This window comes from Sphaeramia orbicularis, chromosome 11 (genome assembly GCF_902148855.1).
Source record: "Sphaeramia orbicularis chromosome 11, fSphaOr1.1, whole genome shotgun sequence".
In the NCBI taxonomy this organism is placed as follows: domain Eukaryota; kingdom Metazoa; phylum Chordata; class Actinopteri; order Kurtiformes; family Apogonidae; genus Sphaeramia; species Sphaeramia orbicularis.
Genome location: NC_043967.1, coordinates 42,295,880 through 42,317,541, shown reverse-complemented (window position 1 = coordinate 42,317,541; position 21,662 = coordinate 42,295,880).

The window sequence follows — 21,662 nt, the reverse complement described above, 5'->3', positions numbered from 1 at the left end:
CTGAAGAAAACAGATTATATAGAATATTCAGCAGTCTCAGTTTTCTGGTGGTTCATCTCTACCTTTTTTTGTCTAATTAATTTCTTACTAATAACCCTGAAAATAATGTGAGGAAACTTAACATGTAGTCGGAGGTTAATGGCTTGACCGAACTTTCAAAGTGACAACGAATAGTGCAAATCAAAGTGAAGAAAGTTACCTTCTATGTCTCACAGGTGTTCCATTCAAAAGAGTCCCCCAGGTGGTGAAACAACACTTTAAGGTTCTGGGAGAAACCAAATGGATGAAGAATGAGGGGGGTGAAGGGTTCAAAATACTGTCTGTGAATGGATGATTTCACTGGGTTACAAAAAAATGTTTTTTGCAAGTTGTCTAGGTTTTTTCAACTGAATTAGGACCATTTTGCACCGCTAAATCCAAAAATGACAATCAGGTCAGGTTTTTTTGCTAATTTGATTTTGAAAAATTTGATCTTCTCACAAAATTGATTATATTTTTGTGACTTTATCAGTTCATTTTTTATATAGTTCTCACCCAAAATAGGTTTTAAGAGAAAAAAAATCATTTTCTAACAGGATTCCTGTTAGGTACAATGGTGTATTCACCACAGATGTAGCAGAATACGTCAGGCTTATTTTTGCAAGATCCTCTAGTCCAGGGGTGTCAAACTCATTTTCTTCCGGGGGCCACATTCAGCCCAATTTAATCTGAAGTGGGCCGGACCAGTAAAATAATAACATGATAGTCTATAAATGATGACAACTCCAAATTGTTGTAGTGCAAAAAATAACATTCAATTATGCCAATGTTTACATTTACAAACTATCCAAACAAAAAGGATGTGAATAACTTGAAAAAAAAAAGGAATTTGTTAAGAAATATAAGTACAATTTTATCAATATTATGCCTCGACTTATCATTTATACATATGCATTACAGATCAGATCTACAAAGGCACAAAACATTTAGTAACAGGCAGAAAACTGTTGAAATTCCACTTAATTTTCTTTAAACATTTCAGGTTGTTCATATTTGTTTAGGTTACTCACATTTTATTGTTAAAGGATAGTTTGTTCATGTAAACATTTTCATAATTTAATGTTTTTGCACTAAATCAGATAGAAAAAAATTGGTGTTGTCATTATTTAAAGGTTATTATGATATTATTTTTGAGTTTGATGCCCTTACTTGCACTATGCAAATTCATCCCGTGGGCCAGATTGGAACCTTTGGCGGGCCGGTTTTGGCCCCCAGGCTGCATGTTTGACACCTGTGCTCTAGTCGAAGCCATTTCATTCACCTGTAATATTAAAAAAAACATTAATCATAAATTGGCAAAAGTAAAATCTTCAGAACTCGTTTATTGCAAGAAATATGAAAGAATTTTGTATCATATGATGTGAAAATGCCCATAAATGTAAGCAAAAATGTTAAAAAGCCAATATGTAGCATAGTTCCGAAAGTTGACCTGATTGAGCAAAATTAATGTGATTTTTAGATTCAGCACACCAAAATTATCCTAAATCAGCTCAAAAAACTGAAACAATAAATTTGTTGTTGACCAGTGTTTTCAATGTAGGCATACTCGCCACTTAATACTTTATTTATGTATTTTTATTTATTTTAGTTATTTCGAACATGTAAAGAACAAAATAAAACCAAATGAAGCAAATAAAAACAAAAACAAAATAACATTTAAATGAACAGAATCTATTTTCAAGTACGTGCAAGTCTGAATTTGTCTGTTATTTATTTATTTATTTATTTATTTATTTTTTTGATTATTGTGTCAAATGTATTTTCTTAGCTCTGCGATGAACTGGTGACTTGTCCAGGGTGTACCCCGCCTTCGCCCCTATGTAGCTGGGATGGGCTCCAAGCGACCCCCCGTGACCCTAGTGAGGATAAAGCGGGTTCAGAAAATGAATGAATGAATGAATGAATGTATTTTCTTAACGTGTTGATGTGGTTTTTGTGAGGACCTGTCTTTTTATGTCACAGACAATCGAAGGCTATGTAGGTTCTTCAGTTTCCTCTACCATCCAAAACAGGTTCAGTATATCGTGGTTAATTCTCCAGTCAGGGCCTTGACTAAGATACTGATGAATTTCTGGACTTGGTCTGCTAATCCTTCAAAGGGGTCATATTTAGCTTACCTCGCTTTTATTAGTCTTTGGTTCATTTATTTGTGTATTTGGACCCTAATAGTTGAAAAAGTTTGAATTTGAACCCTCCAGGTGCTGCAAAGCTATCTTTATATTTATTCCGACAAAAACCGAGTGGATTTCTACAACCTGTTTTAATTCCTTCTTAATTTGTTGCGTCTATAACTCATTACATCACGAGTTATAGAAATGCATTTTTTAACTGTTTTTTTTAATGTTTTAGTTTTTATTAATGTCTGTTTTTGTTTTTTTTTCAATGATAACATCAGCCTGCCCAGGGACGACAGGTGGAACTTAGAACTAGTGCTACAACCTGGTACGATACATCTCTCCTTTTTAAGGTTAATGTATACTGAACAACAAAAGAAACGCAAGTTTTGGTCGTTAATTTAGGCAAGAGTTCAGCTGTCCTGTTGAGATGTCAGCTGAGATACACATTAAAATAAGTGAGTTGTAACTATTGGAGCAGGGGTGTCAAACTCATTTTAGTTCAGGGGCCACATTCAGCTAAATTTGATCTGCAGTGGGTCGAACCAGTAAAACAATAACATAATATATAAATAAATAATGTCAACTCCAAACTTTTGTCTATATTTTACAGTGAAAAATTTCAAATTAAACAATGAAAATGTTTACGTCCTTTCAAACAATGTGAATTACTTGAACAAACTGAAAGAATAAGTGTAATTTTAACAATATTCTGCCTCAGTTTATCATTTCCACATGTTCATTATAACGTACAGATCACAGTGGATCTACAAGTACACAAAACATTTAATATCAGGCAGAATATTGTTAAAATTGCACTTACTTTTCTTAAGACATTTCAGGTTTTTCACATTTGTTCAGATTATTCACATTTTTTGTGAAATTATACTTTGTTTTAGTGTAAATACATGAAAACATTTACATTTACAAACAGAAGAATGTGGAGTTGTGAGTATTTATAGATGATTATGATGAATGAATTTTATTGGTCTGACCCACTGGAGATTGAATTGGTCTGCATGTGGAACCTGAACTAAAATGATTGGTAATTTCTTAATATCTATTTTTGCATTTCACAAATTTATCCCAAGGGCCAGACCAGACCCTTTGGCGGGCCGGATTTGGCCCCCGGGCCGCATGTTTGACATCTGTGCATTGGAGCATGTGTTTGCAGGCAAACATGACCACGAAGGTATGCACGTGACGTCACTGTTAACGGAAGTCACCGCGGTTCCGCCCACTGAGTGGCAGAAAGAGGGAGATAAGTGACAGCATTGGCTACGATACTGTCTAAACTGAAGAATAATATTTACTAAAAAATGGGGAAAAGCTGTTGTGAGATTGATTGTATGAACAGGTTTGAAAAGCAGTCGTAACTATTGTTTTACAGACACCGAAAGACAAAGAAAAGAGAAGTAGATGGATCCACAAATCCAGGAAACCAAACCTAGATCTGTGGATCCCGTTTCATGTCAGCTAACATTAATTTATGCTGTATTTTTGGGTCAAATCAGACCTTAATAGATGTATTGTTTTGGCTAACGTTACTTCTTAGTAAAACTCTCGGTTTCATGATCAGATCTTTCATGGTTTTTGTCTTCATTTTGTGATTCTGAACCTTGTGCTCCTACATGATTAGTAAACTGACTTAAACTGAGGCTAACCTAGCTTTTCAAATACGGGGGAACTGGAGAATAAAGCTACAATGGAGTATTAGGACCACATGAGAAAACTAGAAGCACTCGGAGAGCGCAGACCTCCGCCAAGGCTGATCAGTGGCCCCCCCCGTGGGACCCCCCACCCCCGATCTCCACCAAAATGTAATCATTTCTTCCTTATCCCATTTCCAACAAACCCTGAAAATTTCATCCAAATCTGTCCATAACTTTTTGAGTTATGTTGCACACTAACGGACAGACAAACAAACAGACAGACAAACAAACAAACAAACAAACCCTGGCAAAAACATAACCTCCTTGGCGGAGGTAATAAAAACACTTGTCACTACGAGTATAAAGTCATAAAATATGGATATAAAACCCATAATTTTATGATAAAGTCGAATACAAGAAGAATCACAATGTTATGAGAGTAAAGTCGTAGTTATAAAAAAACTCATAATTTAACAAAAATGTCATTCGTTTATGAGATTAAAGTCGTCACATTCCGACAATAAAGCCATAATATACTGAACAACAAAAGAAACGCAAGTTTTGGTCGTTAATTTAGGCAAGAGTTCAGCTGTCCTGTTGAGTTGTCAACTGAGATACACATTACAATAAGTGAGTTGTAACCATTGGAGCGTGTATTTGCAGGCAAACACGACCACGAGTGGTGTTGAGCACGTGTACAAAGTATCGGAGGTGCGGTACGTTTTGAGTGATATGGTAGTGAGAGCAACAAATGGGAGTGGCAATTCCCTTTGTTTATCCGGGGGCTATAAAAAGAAATGGTAAGATTCAAAAGTTACTGCATTACCACGATGCCTCGCCTTAACGATAATCTGAGAGAACGCGCCATCGGTGTGCTTGATGCCGGTTTAACGGCTCACAACGTTGCCAGACGTCTGCAGGTGCACGAGTCCACCATCAGTAGGCTGAGGACACGATTCCGTGACACAGGGACCACTCGGGACAGACCAAGATCCGGAAGACCACGTGTGACCACCTGTAATCAGGATCGCCATATTCGCTTGGCCCATCTCCATGACCGTCAACTCAGTGCTACAAGGACAGCAAGAGAGACCCACTGTAAATTTCACAGCTGGATATAAATATCTCATATGAAACCAATATTCATAATAAAACTCCCATATAAACCAATACTGAAACATACTTGCGTTTCTTTTGTTGTTCAGTACATATTGTGCATTGTCCGCATCTAAATAAATAAACTAGAAAAGCACTCGGAGAGCGCAGACCACCAAGGCAGATCTGTCCAAAGTTTGAGCCGATTACCTAAAATGTTCAGTCGGTGGTTGTATTAACGAACACAAGTGGCTGAATGGGACAGAGCAGCACAGCAAACAACCTGGAGGGGGCGGGGCTTACAGTGGCTCATTTGCATTTAAAGGGCCACTGCTCAAAATGACCTTTCTGGTGTCATTACTCAGAAATAGGGTTGAAGATGGACCTGTGGAGTTGAATTAATGAAGAATTCAGACCCAAACAGAGCATTTACAGTTTATGTAGACCACAGGGAAATGTTTTAATTCATATTTTAATTCCATTTTTTTAAAAAAAGCAAAATATCACTCCTGAATGTGCTAATTGCTAATGCTAATGCTAGGTACCATGTTTATTAGGACGGGTAAAATGCAAAGATGGAATTTCCCTGTGGAGTAAATAAAGTAAGTTAACCTTTAGCTTTTAATAATGACTATCTCCAAATTAACCCTTTCATGCATGAATTATGACAACCTTAATCAAGATTTTTTTTTTATTCCTCTTAAATTTGCCAATAATTGTACAGGTTTTTTAATGTTCTTAATCTATTCTTGTGTTTGATTCTTTTATTTTATTATTATTAGTTTTAAATTTTATTCTTTACAGTTGTTCTATGTCTTTTAATCTATTCTCGTATTTTACTCTGTTATTTTGGTTTTGATTTATTTTTTTCTGTACAGCACTTTGGTCCACTGTGGTTGTTTTAAAGTGCTTTATAAATAAAGTTGGATTGGATTTAAAAAAACAAATACGATTGAATTTTTTTTTTTTTTTTATGAACCTATTTTTTATGGAGTTGCAAAAAAGTTCACTCAGCTGGACACCATGCGTTTAATTTTTGAAGCAAAGAAACATGTATTTACTAATATGTTGTGTGAAAACTATGAAATAAAGACATTTTTCATGCTGCTAATCTGAAGTTTTGTCACGTTTTAACATACTCTAATACTAGTCATTACTCACTTCATGGAGATAATATGAAAAAAAAAAACTTTTTGGTGTTAATTACAGTCTAATAAAAATAATAAGCAATTACTTTACGCTCAAACATGTTACTGCAGATCAATTTTATCAAGAATAGCAAAGTTACAGTAATGGTATGAATTGCAGTGTTTGGGATGATGCATGAGCGTCCAATGTGTTGGCTGATATGAAAGTAAAACAACAAAATCCATGAATCTACAAGAGAACAGATGTAGAACTAGAAGCACTCGGAGAGCGCAGACCTCCGCCAAGGCTGATCAGTGGCCCCCCCCGTGGGCCCCCCCACCCCCGATCACCACCAAAATTTAATCATTTCTTCCTTATCCCATTTCCAACAAACCCTGAAAATTTCATCCAAATCTGTCCATAACTTTTTGAGTTATGTTGCACACTAACGGACAGACAAACAAACAAACAAACAAACCCTGGCAAAAACATAACCTCCTTGGCGGAGGTAATAACTGTCCACTGTAGTGACCACTATGCATGAAAGGGTTAAACCAGGGGTGTCAAACTCATTTTAGTTCGGGGGCCAAATTCAGCCAAATTTAGACTAAAGTGGGCCGGACCAATAATGTAATAACATAATTATATAAAAATAATTTCCTTACACGGTGAAAATGTTTACATCTACAAACTGTCTTTTAAAACAATGTGAATAACATGAATAATCTCAAATTTCTTCAGAAAAATAAGTACAATTTTAACAATATTATGCCTCAATTTATCGTATTCATTACATCTTACAGATCACAGTGGAACTACAAAGACATAAATATTTTGTAACAGGGAGAATATTGTTCAAATTATTACACTTACTTCTCTTAAGACATTTCAGGTTTTCATATTTGTTCAGGATATATTCATTTTTGGGGAAATGATAGTTTGTTTTAGTGTAAATACAGGAAATTGAAAAAATTTCCTATATTCTTAAGGGCAAACAGGAGTCATTTGAACGTGTTTGGAATCCTTTCATTGTGTATGCTAAGAATCTAAATTTACTGGAGGACAATGCAAACATTTGAAAAAGTTACCACTGTGGTTTCTGAAGGTGGATGCTCAGATTTCTACATTTTGTATAATTTTTTTGGTAACACTTTACTTGAAGGTCTAGTTTATAATGCATTAAGCCCACATTCATAAGACATTATAATGCATTATAAAAGTCATTACAACAGTTTATGATCATGTACAACAACTTATACCAAGGTTAATTAAGTATTATAAGTGTAGGTATAATGTATTATAAATTCAGCTTTCATAATGTTTTATACATCCATACCAAAGCAGTGTGAAGGAATTTATTTTTTTAGGTGGAGAACTTTTGTTAGGTTTTGTCACTGGTCCCTATACGCATCTATTTTAGGGAATTCATATTTATTAAAAAAAAAGTATGTGATTGAATTAACAAAGATTTAGAGCTGCCACATTATTTTTTATTTATGTATAAAGCAACATGTAACACTTCTATTTACTGTCTCTGTTCTTTTAATGTTTTGTTTTTGCAAAATAAAGAGTTATTAAGAACACTTCAATGTATAATTTTTGATTTACGCTTTACTTAGAGCCAGCAGATTCTGCTCATACGTCATCATACTTGTGTTATATCATACAAATGATAATGTGTCCTGTAACCAAGGACTTAAGATTCTTCCTACAAACACTTGTCACTTTGGTATAGATGTATAAAACATTATGAAAGCTGAATTTATAATACATTATGCCTACACTTATAATACTTTATTTACCTTGGTATAAGTTGTACATGATCATAAACTGTTGTAATGACTTTTATAATGCATTATAAACGCATTAAAATGTCTTATGAATGTGCACTTAATGCATTATAAACTAGACCTTCAAGTAAAGTGTTACCTTTTTGTAAACATAATGATGTTTGTTTGTAGTCAGCAGGTTGCATGGATCTGATGTATGCACTGTTTGTTAAAATGATAAAAATTTAAATAAAAACATTTTAGCGAAAAAAAAAACAAAAAAAAAACCAGGAAAATTACATGAAAATATTTACATTCACAAAGAGAAAAACTGGAGTTGGAAGTATTTATAGGGGTTAGTATAATAATATTTTTCCCGGTCTGTATGTGGCACCTGAACTAAAATGTTTACGAATATCTAAAGTGTAGTTTTTGCATTTCACAAATGCATCATACGGGCCAGATTGGAACCTTTGGAGGGCCACATTTGGCCCCCGGGCCGCATGTTTGACACCCCTGGGTTAAACTATAAGTGTAAGTAAATACAGTTGTTACTACAGTCTACTCTCGTTAAACCGCCCGCCGTTATACCGCCATTTTCGCTCACCGCCGACCAAAGCCATTGCACAAAAATCCCCAATGCATTATTCCATTAGCTACCACCATTTCCGCCTATCGCCATCCGCCAGCCCAGTTCCATGCACAAACAACACTTATACCATTGATTTCCCGACCGTTATACCGCCAGCGTGATTGCCATCGAGTACACATAAATTTTAACAATGCACTGAAACAAACGCGCCAGACGCTGATCGCGACAAGCTACGAGTAGGTCTACGGAACGGCCACCGTTCATTTATCGCAGAACACTCAGTAGGTCAGGATGTCGGGAAGAGGACGTGGGATTAAGCCAAAGCCTCAAGATGATGGGGTGTCATTTCCCGACACGGTATAATAATGCTTCAAATGTTTCCCCACTTTAAATGATCCCTTACAACATAACAGAATCAAGATTTATTTAGAAACGCAATTAGAACGGGTTAACGGAGGCAGCATAGACATCATATAGTAAAGACATGCACATTATGGACGCAACCCGTTGTAACGCCATTTTCGCTATACCGCCAATTTGGCCGTGAACGGAAGTTGGCGGTATAACGAGAGTAGACTGTACTTTTGTAAATAACTGTATATATTTGGTTTCTCTCCCACACTTTTTCATTCCCATCCCCTCTGCGCTTCACTCTGAAATAAGAGGTTGTAGTGAGTTCAACAAAGATGATTAACTGCATTGATTGGCAAATACCTCCAGATAGTTGACTTTTCTCTCCCCCCAGAGTGCCAAGTTAAGATGCAGCCTACAGGTATATCCGCCTCAACGGCTTTCAGCTCTGAAAACCCCCTGAAAGACAGTTTGAAAGGGGGGGGGGGGGATGTCAGTTTGTGCTGGATTTGGGTTTTAAAACCTCTGAGCTGAATGAAGAAAACTGATAAATGGTGTGGAGGGTGATTTTATTTCTAACTTGTTCCTCTACATCTCCTCTTTGGCTTTTCTTTCTGAGCTCAGTCCCTTCTTTCTCAGAGCGGTGACTGGTTCTGCCCGCCGTTGCTATGCAACAATCAGAATAACGAGAATCATTATTGAATAAGTCATTAACTTAAGGCAATAGTTCAAGGGAGGCATTTCAAACCTGGAGACATGATCCTGCTTCTAATTTATCAAAATAAAGGAGCTGTGAATGGAAGATGGTGTGATTTGCACAGAGGCTTTTCCTGAGCAGTGCGGTGCATTTTGTGCTCTGTCACTCAATGTGATGAGTGGTTATGACAGCTGATGATAAGTGGCTGCCAGACGCTGATGTAAAGCACAACCGCAATGGCTTTTCTTCTTCCCGGTCCCCAGTGTCCATAACCACACCCGGGCTCTTGACCCCGAGTGACCCCTTCAGCAATTCAATTCCATTTCCTGCTGCCAGCTGCCCTGAATGATTACTCTGACTAACTCCATTCATGGGTGAGAAGGGGAAGAGGAGGGGCTACGAGTGTGAGTGTGCCAGATGAGACAGTGTTTGTGCATGTGTCCCTCCGTCTGTCAGTGAGTGTTAGCGTGTCGGACTCGCGTCTGCGCGCGTATATGTCGTTTTTTATTACAGGTTTGATTTTGTGTCTGTGGGAGTCCCCTAGCAAAAACAAACACAGACACCAATTAAAGCGGCTGCAGTGTCCCAGCCCCTTTACATCAGCGATAACGCGCCCGAAGAAAGAAACAAAACACTTCAACCCTCCTCTTCCACTCCCATCGTTACCACGGGAACCAAACTGTCAATCAACACCACACCCACACATTTTTCACCGTAGTGGCTAAAGAATAGCCGTGGCATATATGTTTAGACTGAAGAGTGAGTTTAGTGTTCGATCTGTGGTCATTTTTATCACTAAAATACTGTTTGGTGGTATTTTTTTTCGTCTTGTGAAGCTCTGTTTAGGATGTAAGGTTGAGTGGAGTTGTCATTAATGGAAAAGCGCAGTCATCACACATAACTAATTACTATTAATGACTGTTGCTGATTGCACTGCATGCATTAAGTCAGCATCCACAGCACAAAGACTCTAAAACTGGAGCATAAAAGGAAATTAAGCTATTGTTTTGTTGTTTACACTATGGTAAGCCTTTTACAAATAAATAAAAAAATAAATAAAAACCTCTGTAACATGATATACATACATCTGTTTGGACACAATTAAAATAATAGCTAATGATTGTAATAAAAAATAAGGCTCTAAACCAGCCCAAAATGACCTGAAGTGGGCCGGATCAGTAAGATAATAACATAAGAATATATAAATAATATCAATTCCAAAATTTGTGTGTCTAACTTCTATGTTTTGGAGTGGAAAAAAGTAAAATTATACTATCAAAATGTTTACATCCACAAACACAGGTGTCAAACATGCGGCCCGGGGGCCAAATCTGGCCCGCCAAAGGGTCCAGTCCGGCCCTTGGGATGAATTTGAGAAATGTAAAAATTACACTAAGATATTAACAATTATTTTAGTTCAGGTTCCACAGTCAGACCAATTCAACCTCAAGTGGGTCAGACCAGTAAAATCCTATCATAATAATCTATAAATATTCACAAATCCAAATTTTTATCTTTGTAAATGTAAATATTTTCATGGATTTACACTAAAACAAAGTATAACTTCACAAAAAATGTGAATAACCTGAACAAATATGAACAACCTGAAATGTTTAAAGAAAAGTAGGTACAATTTTAACAATATTCTGCCTGTTATTCAATGTTTTGTGTATTTGTAGTGATCTATCAGTTCTAATGAACATGTGAAAATGATGAACTGAAGCATAATATTGTTAAAATTACACTTATTTTTTCAGTTTGTTCATGTTATTCACATTGTTTGAAAGGATAGTTTGTAGATGTAAACATTTTCATTGTTTAATTTGACTTTTTTCACTCTAAAACATAGAGAAAATTTTGGAGTTGACATTATTTATATATTATTATATTATAATTTTACTGGTCTGGCCCACTTCAGATCAAATTTAGCTGAATGTGGCCCCTGAACTGAAATGAGTTTGACACCCCTGCTTTAAAAAATGTGAAAAACATGAACAACCTTGAACAAAATGAAATTTATTAAGAAAAAATAGTGCAGTTTTAACAATTTATGCCATTATTTGGCCTCAGCTTCTCATTTTCACATGTTCATTACAATTTACAGATTACAGCGGATCTACAAATATGCAAAACATTTAATAACAGACAGAATATTAGTCCAGTTACACTTAATTCTCTTAAGACATTTCAGATTGTTCATATTTGTTCAGGTTGTTCACATTTTTTGTAAAAGGGTAGTCTGTGTATATACATTTTTTGTGTAATTTTACTTTTTTTTTTTACAATAAAAAAAGAGAATTTTTTTTTTTTTTTTTTTTTTCATTATTTATAGTTTATTATGATAGTATTTTACTGGTCTGACCCACTTTAGATTGAATTGACCTATAATTATTTTAACATCCTTGATTGTGAATTTCTTCAGTGTAAGTTTTATATTTCACTAATTCATCCCGAATTGGACCCTTTGGCGGGCCGTTTTTGGCCCCCAGGCCGCATGTTTGACACCCCTGCTCTAAACCATGATATAAACCATTATTTCAATATAAACTGCACATATGCTGTAAAATATAAATATTAATTTCTTCATGTCTTCATAAATAAAAGAATAATAGCTAGGGTTAATGTTAATAAGCTGGTATTTGGTCTACTAAGGCTGAAACTAAACATGGCAGTGAAGAAAAAAAATAATAATAAAAGAAATAATTATAACATGGCAACACAAAGTAAAAAAAAAAAAAAAAAAGAACTACAGGCATCTTTGTTGTGTTTCGTCCCAGTGTTAAAGATGAATTATGCACAAGAATAAAATAGCTTTTGTAAATCATAATTGATATTCTTTCATCTTACCCTTAATCTGACCTGAAGTGGGCCGGATCAGTAAAATAATAACATAAGAATATATAAACAATATCAATTCCAAAATTTGTATGTCTAACTTCTATGTTTTGGAGTGGAAAAAAGTAAAATTATACTATCAAAATGTTTACATCTACAAACTATCCTTTAAAAAATGTGAAAAACATGAACAACCATGAACAAAATGAAATTTATTAAGAAAAAATAGTGCAATTTTTAACAATTTATGCCATTATTTGGCCTCGGCTTCTCATTTTCACATGTTCATTACAATGTACAGATCACAGCGGATCTACAAATACACAAAATGTTTAGTAACAGACAGAATATTAGTCCAATTACACTGAATTCTCTTAAGACATTTCAGATTGTTCATATTTGCTCAGGTTGTTCACATTTTTTGTAAAAGGGTAGTGTGTAAATATACATTTTTTGTGTAATTTTACTTTATTTTTTACAATAAAAAAAAGAGAAAAATTTGTAGTTGTCATTATTTATAGTTTATTATGATAGTATTTTACTGGTCTGACCCACTTTAGATTGAATTGACCTATAATTATTTTAACATCCTTGATTGTGAATTTCTTCAGTGTAAGTTTTAAATTTCACTAATTCATCCCATGGGCCGGATTGGACCCTTTGGCGGGCCGTTTTTGGCCCCCAGGCCGCATGTTTGACACCCCTGCTCTAAACCATGATATAAACCATTATTTCAATATAAACTGCACATATGCTGTAAAATATAAATATTAATTTCTTCATGTCTTCATAAATAAAAGAATAATAGCTAGGGTTAATGTTAATAAGCTGGTATTTGGTCTACTAAGGCTGAAACTAAACATGGCAGTGAAGAAAAAAAATAATAATAAAAGAAATAATTATAACATGGCAACACAAAGTAAAAAAAAAAAAAAAAAAAAGAACTACAGGCATATTTGTTGTGTTTCGTCCCAGTGTTAAAGATGAATTATGCACAAGAATAAAATAGCTTTTGTAAATCATAATTGATATTCTTTCATCTTACCCTTAATCTGACCTGAAGTGGGCCGGATCAGTAAAATAATAACATAAGAATATATAAACAATATCAATTCCAAAATTTGTATGTCTAACTTCTATGTTTTGGAGTGGAAAAAAGTAAAATTATACTATCAAAATGTTTACATCTACAAACTATCCTTTAAAAAATGTGAAAAACATGAACAACCATGAACAAAATGAAATTTATTAAGAAAAAATAGTGCAATTTTTAACAATTTATGCCATTATTTGGCCTCGGCTTCTCATTTTCACATGTTCATTACAATGTACAGATCACAGCGGATCTACAAATACACAAAATGTTTAGTAACAGACAGAATATTAGTCCAATTACACTGAATTCTCTTAAGACATTTCAGATTGTTCATATTTGCTCAGGTTGTTCACATTTTTTGTAAAAGGGTAGTGTGTAAATATACATTTTTTGTGTAATTTTACTTTATTTTTTACAATAAAAAAAAGAGAAAAATTTGTAGTTGTCATTATTTATAGTTTATTATGATAGTATTTTACTGGTCTGACCCACTTTAGATTGAATTGACCTATAATTATTTTAACATCCTTGATTGTGAATTTCTTCAGTGTAAGTTTTAAATTTCACTAATTCATCCCATGGGCCGGATTGGACCCTTTGGCGGGCCGGTTTTGGCCCCCAGGCCGCATGTTTGACACCCATGCTCTAAACCATGATATAAACCATTATTTCAATATAAACTGCACATATGCTGTAAAATATAAATATTAATTTCTTCATGTCTTCATAAATAAAAGAATAATAGCTAGGGTTAATGTTAATAAGCTGGTATTTGGTCTACTAAGGCTGAAACTAAACATGGCAGTGAAGAAAAAAAATAATAATAAAAAAATAATTATAACATTGCAACACAAAGTAAAAAAAAAAAAAAGAACTACAGGCATCTTTGTTGTGTTAAAGATGAATTATGCACAAGAATAAAATAGCTTTTGTAAATCATAATTGATATTCTTTCATTTTACCCTTAATCTGAACCTGAAAACTCAAACTAAATCAAACCTAAACTAGTCAATTCTCAAGATTAAAGTAAAACTAAACTATGCACCGACTAAAACTGAACACCAAAAACTAAATTAACTAATTAACTCCTTACATCTTTTCAAGGTTGCAGAGAGACCCAGGCCTCCAGAAACGTCCTCCAGCGCCCCTGAGGGGACCCCAGCTGCTCCAAAGCTGCAGATAGAACCCCCCCAGGGCCGGCCCCAGGCCAAAGAGAGAGACCCCCCAGAGGAGCACCTCCTTATCTGGTGCTGGAACCACTTTAACAAGGCCCTCGTACAGCAGGTCTCCTCTGAAGTCCTCCCAGGCTTCTGAAAGTCTCAGTCATTACCCAGAGTTCATTGCATAAGTGAAGATGGGCACATAGACCAGCTGGTGAACGGAACACTTTGATATATGGCTTTAACCCTTAAAGACCCAAACGACCACCTTTAACCCTTAAAGACCCAAACGTTCACCTTTCACCCTTAGAGACCCAAATGTCCACCTTTAACCCTTAAAGACCCAAACGACCACCTTTAACCCTTAAAGACCCAAACGTTCACCTTTCACCCTTAGAGACCCAAATGTCCTCCTTTAACCCTTAAAGACCCAAACGACCACCTTTAACCCTTAAAGACCCAAACGACCACCTTTAACCCTTAAAGACCCAAACGTTCACCTTTCACCCTTAGAGACCCAAATGTCCACCTTTAACCCTTAAAGACCCAAATGTCCACCTTTAACCCTTAAAGACCCAAACGTTCACCTTTCACCCTTAGAGACCCAAACGTCCACCTTTAACCCTTAAAGACCCAAACGACCACCTTTAACCCTTAAAGACCCAAACGACCACCTTTAACCCTTAAAGACCCAAACGTTCACCTTTCACCCTTAGAGACCCAAATGTCCACCTTTAACCCTTAAAGACCCAAACGACCACCTTTAACCCTTAAAGACCCAAACGACCACCTTTAACCCTTAAAGACCCAAACGTCCACCTTTAACCCTTAAAGACCCAAACGTTCACCTTTCACCCTTAGAGACCCAAATGTCCACCTTTAACCCTTAAAGACCCAAATGTCCACCTTTAACCCTTAAAGACCCAAACGTTCACCTTTCACCCTTAGAGACCCAAACGTCCACCTTTAACCCTTAAAGACCCAAACGACCACCTTTAACCCTTAAAGACCCAAACGACCACCTTTAACCCTTAAAGACCCAAACGTTCACCTTTCACCCTTAGAGACCCAAATGTCCACCTTTAACCCTTAAAGACCCAAATGTCCACCTTTCACCCTTAGAGACCCAAACGTCCACCTTTAACCCTTAAAGACCCAAACGTTCACCTTTCACCCTTAGAGACCCAAACGTCCACCTTTAACCCTTAAAGACCCAAATGTCCACCTTTCACCCTTAGAGACCCAAACGTCCACCTTTAACCCTTAAAGACCCAAACGTTCACCTTTCACCCTTAGAGACCCAAATGTCCACCTTTAACCCTTAAAGACCCAAATGTCCACCTTTCACCCTTAGAGACCCAAACGTCCACCTTTAACCCTTAAAGACCCAAACGTTCACCTTTCACCCTTAGAGACCCAAACGTCCACCTTTAACCCTTAAAGACCCAAACATTCACCTTTCACCCTTAGAGACCCAAACGTCCACCTTTAACCCTTAAAGACCCAAATGTCCACCTTTCACCCTTAGAGACCCAAACGTCCACCTTTAACCCTTAAAGACCCAAGCGTTCACCTTTCACCCTTAGAGACCCAAACGTCCACCTTTAACCCTTAAAGACCCAAATGTCCACCTTTCACCCTTAGAGACCCAAACGTCCACCTTTAACCCTTAAAGACCCAAACGTTCACCTTTCACCCTTAAAGACCCAAACATCCACCTTTAACCCTTAAAGACCCAAATGTCCACCTTTCACCCTTAGAGACCCAAACGTCCACCTTTAACCCTTAAAGACCCAAACGTCCACCTTTAACCCATAAAGACCCAAATGTCCACCTTTAACCCTTAAAGACCCAAATGTCCACCTTTAACCCTTAAAGACCCAAATGTTCACCTTTAACCCATAAAGACCCAAATGTCCACCTTTAACCCTTAAAGACCCAAATGTCCACCTTTAACCCATAAAGACCCAAATGTCCACCTTTAACCCTTAAAGACCCAAATGTCCACCTTTAACCCATAAAGACCCAAACGTCCACCTTTAACCCTTAAAGACCCAAACGTCCACCTTTAACCCTTAAAGACCCAAATGTCCACCTTTAACCCTTAAAGACCCAAATGTCCACCTTTAACCCATAAAGACCCAAACGTCCACCTTTAACCCTTAAAGACCCAAATGTCCACCTTTAACCCATAAAGACCCAAATGTCCACCTTTAACCCATAAAGAGCCAAACGTTCACCTTTCACCCTTAAAGACCCAAACATCCACCTTTAACCCTTAAAGACCCAAATGTCCACCTTTCACCCTTAGAGACCCAAACGTCCACCTTTAACCCTTAAAGACCCAAATGTCCACCTTTAACCCATAAAGACCCAAATGTCCACCTTTAACCCATAAAGACCCAAACGTCCACCTTTAACCCTTAAAGACCCAAATGTCCACCTTTAACCCTTAAAGACCCAAACGTCCACCTTTAACCCTTAAAGACCCAAACGTTCACCTTTCACCCTTAAAGACCCAAACATCCACCTTTAACCCTTAAAGACCCAAATGTCCACCTTTCACCCTTAGAGACCCAAACGTCCACCTTTAACCCTTAAAGACCCAAACGTTCACCTTTCACCCTTAAAGACCCAAACGTCCACCTTTAACCCATAAAGACCCAAACGTCCACCTTTAACCCTTAAAGACCCAAATGTCCACCTTTAACCCTTAAAGACCCAAATGTCCACCTTTAACCCATAAAGACCCAAATGTCCACCTTTAACCCTTAAAGACCCAAATGTCCACCTTTAACCCATAAAGACCCAAATGTCCACCTTTAACCCTTAAAGACCCAAATGTCCACCTTTAACCCTTAGAGACCCAAACGTCCACCTTTAACCCTTAAAGACCCAAACGTCCACCTTAGCCCTTAAAAACCCAAACGACCACCTTAACGGTTAAAGACCCAAACGTCCACCTTAGCCCTTAAAGACCCAAACGTCCACCTTAGCCCTTAAAAACCCAAACGAACACCTTTAACCCATAAAGACCCAAACATCCTCCTTTAACCTAAACCATCTACTGATCTAAACTCTTTAATCCCTGTTGATCCATTAATCCTATCATTACATGTCAATAATTGGTGTAAATACAGTTTTTCATCTTTTCATGGTCATCAGATACGACCCATTTGGACGTTCAGAGGCTGCGTGGTTACCGTGGAAACACTATCATCTTCTACAACATTGATTCACCAGTAAAACCCATGCAGTTGGATCAATGCCAGTGGATGGACACACTGGGTTTATGTTCAGTTAATGACAGATTGGACTGAAAATGACACTGTTTTCTATTTATATATTCTGATATAATACCCTTTGAATTGACTTTTCATAAACATCTAAATTAAATAAAGGAAATTAAATAAAAGAAAATACATGATATACAGTGCAAAATTCAAAATGTAGAGGATATTATTATAATAAATGCGATAAACCACTTTAAAAAGGTTAAATAGAGAGAAAAAAAAATCATTTGGGAAGTGACACTGAAGTCTCTGTGGGTCTGAATGGGTTAAGGTCTGGTCCACCGAGACCACATCACTGCAGAAGTCATACCTATGAAGATCAATCACACAATTCCTTTTCTCATCATTTATGACCAAAATACAGAAACAAACCCTCCAACTGAGGATGGAATCTGCTCCATCTGAAGGAACAACTACCTCAGATGGAAGGCTTCCTGCAACATCATCCACAAAGAGCAGATACTGATATTTATAACACCTTTTTGTTTTTTAAATTAAAAAAAAAAAAAGAAAAAAAAAAGATATTTATAACACCTAAATCAGGGGTGTCAAACATGCGGCCCGGGAGCCAAATGCGGCCCGCCAGAGGGTCCAGTTCGGCCCCTGGGATGTTTTTGCCAAGTGCAAAAATTCCAGTCTTGAGTTGAATTAAGCAAAAAAAAAAAAAAAAAAAATTGCTTGAATTAAGGAAAAAATCTCAAATTAAGCCAAAACAAAAATCTTCAATAAGTAAATAAAATCTTCAATTAAGCCAAAAAATCTTCAATTAAGTGAAAAAATCTTCAATTAAGCAAAAAAATCTTCAATTAAGTAAAAAATCTTCAATTAAGCCAAAAAAAAATCTTCAATTAAGCAAAAAAAAAAATCTTCAAGTAAGCCAAAAAAATTTCAAATTTAGCAAAAAATCTTGAATTAAGCCAACAAAAAAAATCTTCTATTAAGTTAAAAAAAAAATCTTGAATTAAGCCAAAAAAATCTTCAATTAAGTAAATAAAATCATTAATTAAGCCAAAAAAAATCTTCAATTAAGTGAAAAAAATCTTCAATTAAGCAAAAAAAATCTTCAATTAAGTAAAAAATCTTCAATTAAGCCAAAAAAATTCTTCAATTAAGCAAAAAAAAAAAAAAAAATCTTCAATTAAGCCAAAAAAATCTCAAATTTTGCAAAAAATCTTGAATCAAGCCAACAAAAAAATCTTCAATTAAGTTAAAAAAAAATCTTGAATTAAGCCAAAAAAATCTTCAATTAAGTAAAAAATCTTCAATTAAGCAAAAAAAAAAAAAATCTTCAATTAAGCCAAAAAATCTCAAATTTAGCAAAAAATCTTGAATTAAGCTGACAAAAAATCTTCAATTAAGTAAAAAAAAAATAAATCTTGAATTAAGCCAAAAAAAATCTTCAATTAAGTTAAAAAAATCTGGAATTAAGCCACAAAAAAAAAAAAAAAATCTAGAATTAACAACTTAAATTTTTTTCTTCGTTTTAGTGCAAAAAAATAACATTAAATTATGAAAATATTTACATTTACAAACTATCCTGTTACACTAAAATGTGAATAACCTGAACAAATATGAAGAACCTGAAAAGTCTAAATAAAATTCAGCCCAATTTGAACTTTTCTTACGTTTTTTTAATCTAAATTTCAGTTTTTTCAGTTTTTTTTTTTTTTGGATAATTTATAAAAGTAAGTATTTTCATGATTTAATGTTTTTTGGGTTTTTTTTTTACACTAAAACAAAGACAAAAATTTTAAATTCTCATAAGTTCTAGGTTATTATGTTATTATTTTACTGGTCCGGCCCACTTCAGATCAAATTTAGCTGAATATGGCCCCTGAACTGAAACGAGTTTGACACCCCTGACCTAAATAAAATGAATAATTCTGCTTATTCCTGTAAAACTGTTAAATTGCAGATCAGGTCATTACAGATGTTTCTTAGCAACTGATAAAAATGCGTTCATTGTGTCACATAAGTTTTTCAATTATGACTTTCAATTTACTGGGATTTAGAAAAACAATCCGAGTTTTTCATTTCGTAAATAGGTGCCACTTTCATTTTTTTTTTTGGCACCACTTAACACGATTCAGTCGACTTTTGCAAACATTACGTTTTCTACATCAACTGTGTCGTGAAGTGGTTTTCAGGTACTTTAAAAGAGAAGGACAAAACACTCCTGAAACTACTTCATGCTTTGGAAAAAAAAAAAAAAAGGTCATTCTTTTATTTCAGGGGACCATTTTCCTGGCTTTAACTGCCACCAATGTAAAAGATGCAAGGTTTGGTTTAAAAAAAAAACAAAACAAAACCAAAAAAAACAGCATGGTTACAGAAAAAAATCTTAACAGCTCAGCAGTAAATGTCAAATTTTAAGGTCAGTCCTTGATGAAAGACGTAGACTGTCTGTGCGTTTTATATCGGAAGCCAGAGTCTCCCATTCTCATTCATTCCCCTGCCTTTTTACACGACCTAAAACTACTCAGCAATCCCGCATATACAGGGTGACACAAAAAAACGGGAACTTTTTAACCTTCCGGTATCCGGGTGCGCTTTTTAGGCACACTTTGCACTTCATGTTAAAAAACTTCATATTATTTTTCACAATTTAAATAAGGTTAGAATTCAAAAGTTGTTCATTTTTGCATGATCTTTAAAATTCTGGCCACCAACTAAAATTTGCACATTGTAAACAAAAGAAAATTACAAGACTAGCATCTGTCTCCTAAGTGTGACTAAAACGCACTATTTCTTCCATTATAACCACTGTTTTTGATCCATAAGCCATTAAGGCATAAATCCTGCTTTTACTGATATCTGGGCTTCATTTGAGAGGTGAGGGTCTGAATGAATTTATTAACGTTGCTTATGTTGCTGTTAATCATTGACATATGCCAGGCTGCAAAAATCAAATAATATGTAATCCAATTTTTATGTAGTATTTTGAAAAAAACAAACATATTTTATGTTTTTTGCATCAAAAAATGTAGTGACATCATAATGAAAAGAGATTGTTTAAAGGGTTAAAAAAATCTAAAATGAATGATTATTTGATATGATGTATGATTCCCGATGTTGATGTTGTATGATGTATGATTAGGGCTGACCTTGATTTACAAAAATAAAATCAAATTAGAGCAGAAAAATAAATCAATACATAATATTTAATAGTTTGATTTATAGGTGTGGCTTTTTGACACACTTGGTGACAGATGCTAGTATTTTTGAACATTTGACTGAGCGCCAAAAATAATAATGAAAATTAACCGATGTTGGAGTTAATCATTCACAAATGCCAGGATGAAAAAATCAAATAATATGTGATCTACTTTTTATGTAGTATATTGAAAAAAAAATATTTTTTTGTGTTTTTTGCATCCAAAAAAATGGTTTGTTTACATCACAAACATGGCATTTGAAGTGTTAAAAATGTGACAATTATTGAGTATTTGGTATTTTTATTTACGGCTCAAGTTGATGAAATAGAAAAAAGTGTAAAAGAATTAAAAACAAACTGTATGAAAAAATTTTTGACATTATTCCACAAGTGTGCCAAAATGGCACACTCGGTGCTTAGTAAGGGCCTAGCTGGATGGGATACCAGAGGGTTAACAATCCAATAAAAAAAAGAGTGATGGAAGAAAAATATTTTATTCATAGTAATTGAAACCTTAAAACATGCCATTTAAGAAACAATGATGGAATTTTCATGTTTTTAAAATTACTTCCTGTAGATGGCGTCCTCCTGTACAAATGCATTCTTGAAATCTGCTGTTGAAATTCCTCATTGACCGCTGCAACATCTCAGCTGGAATACTATGAATTTCATCCTGAATTCTCTGTT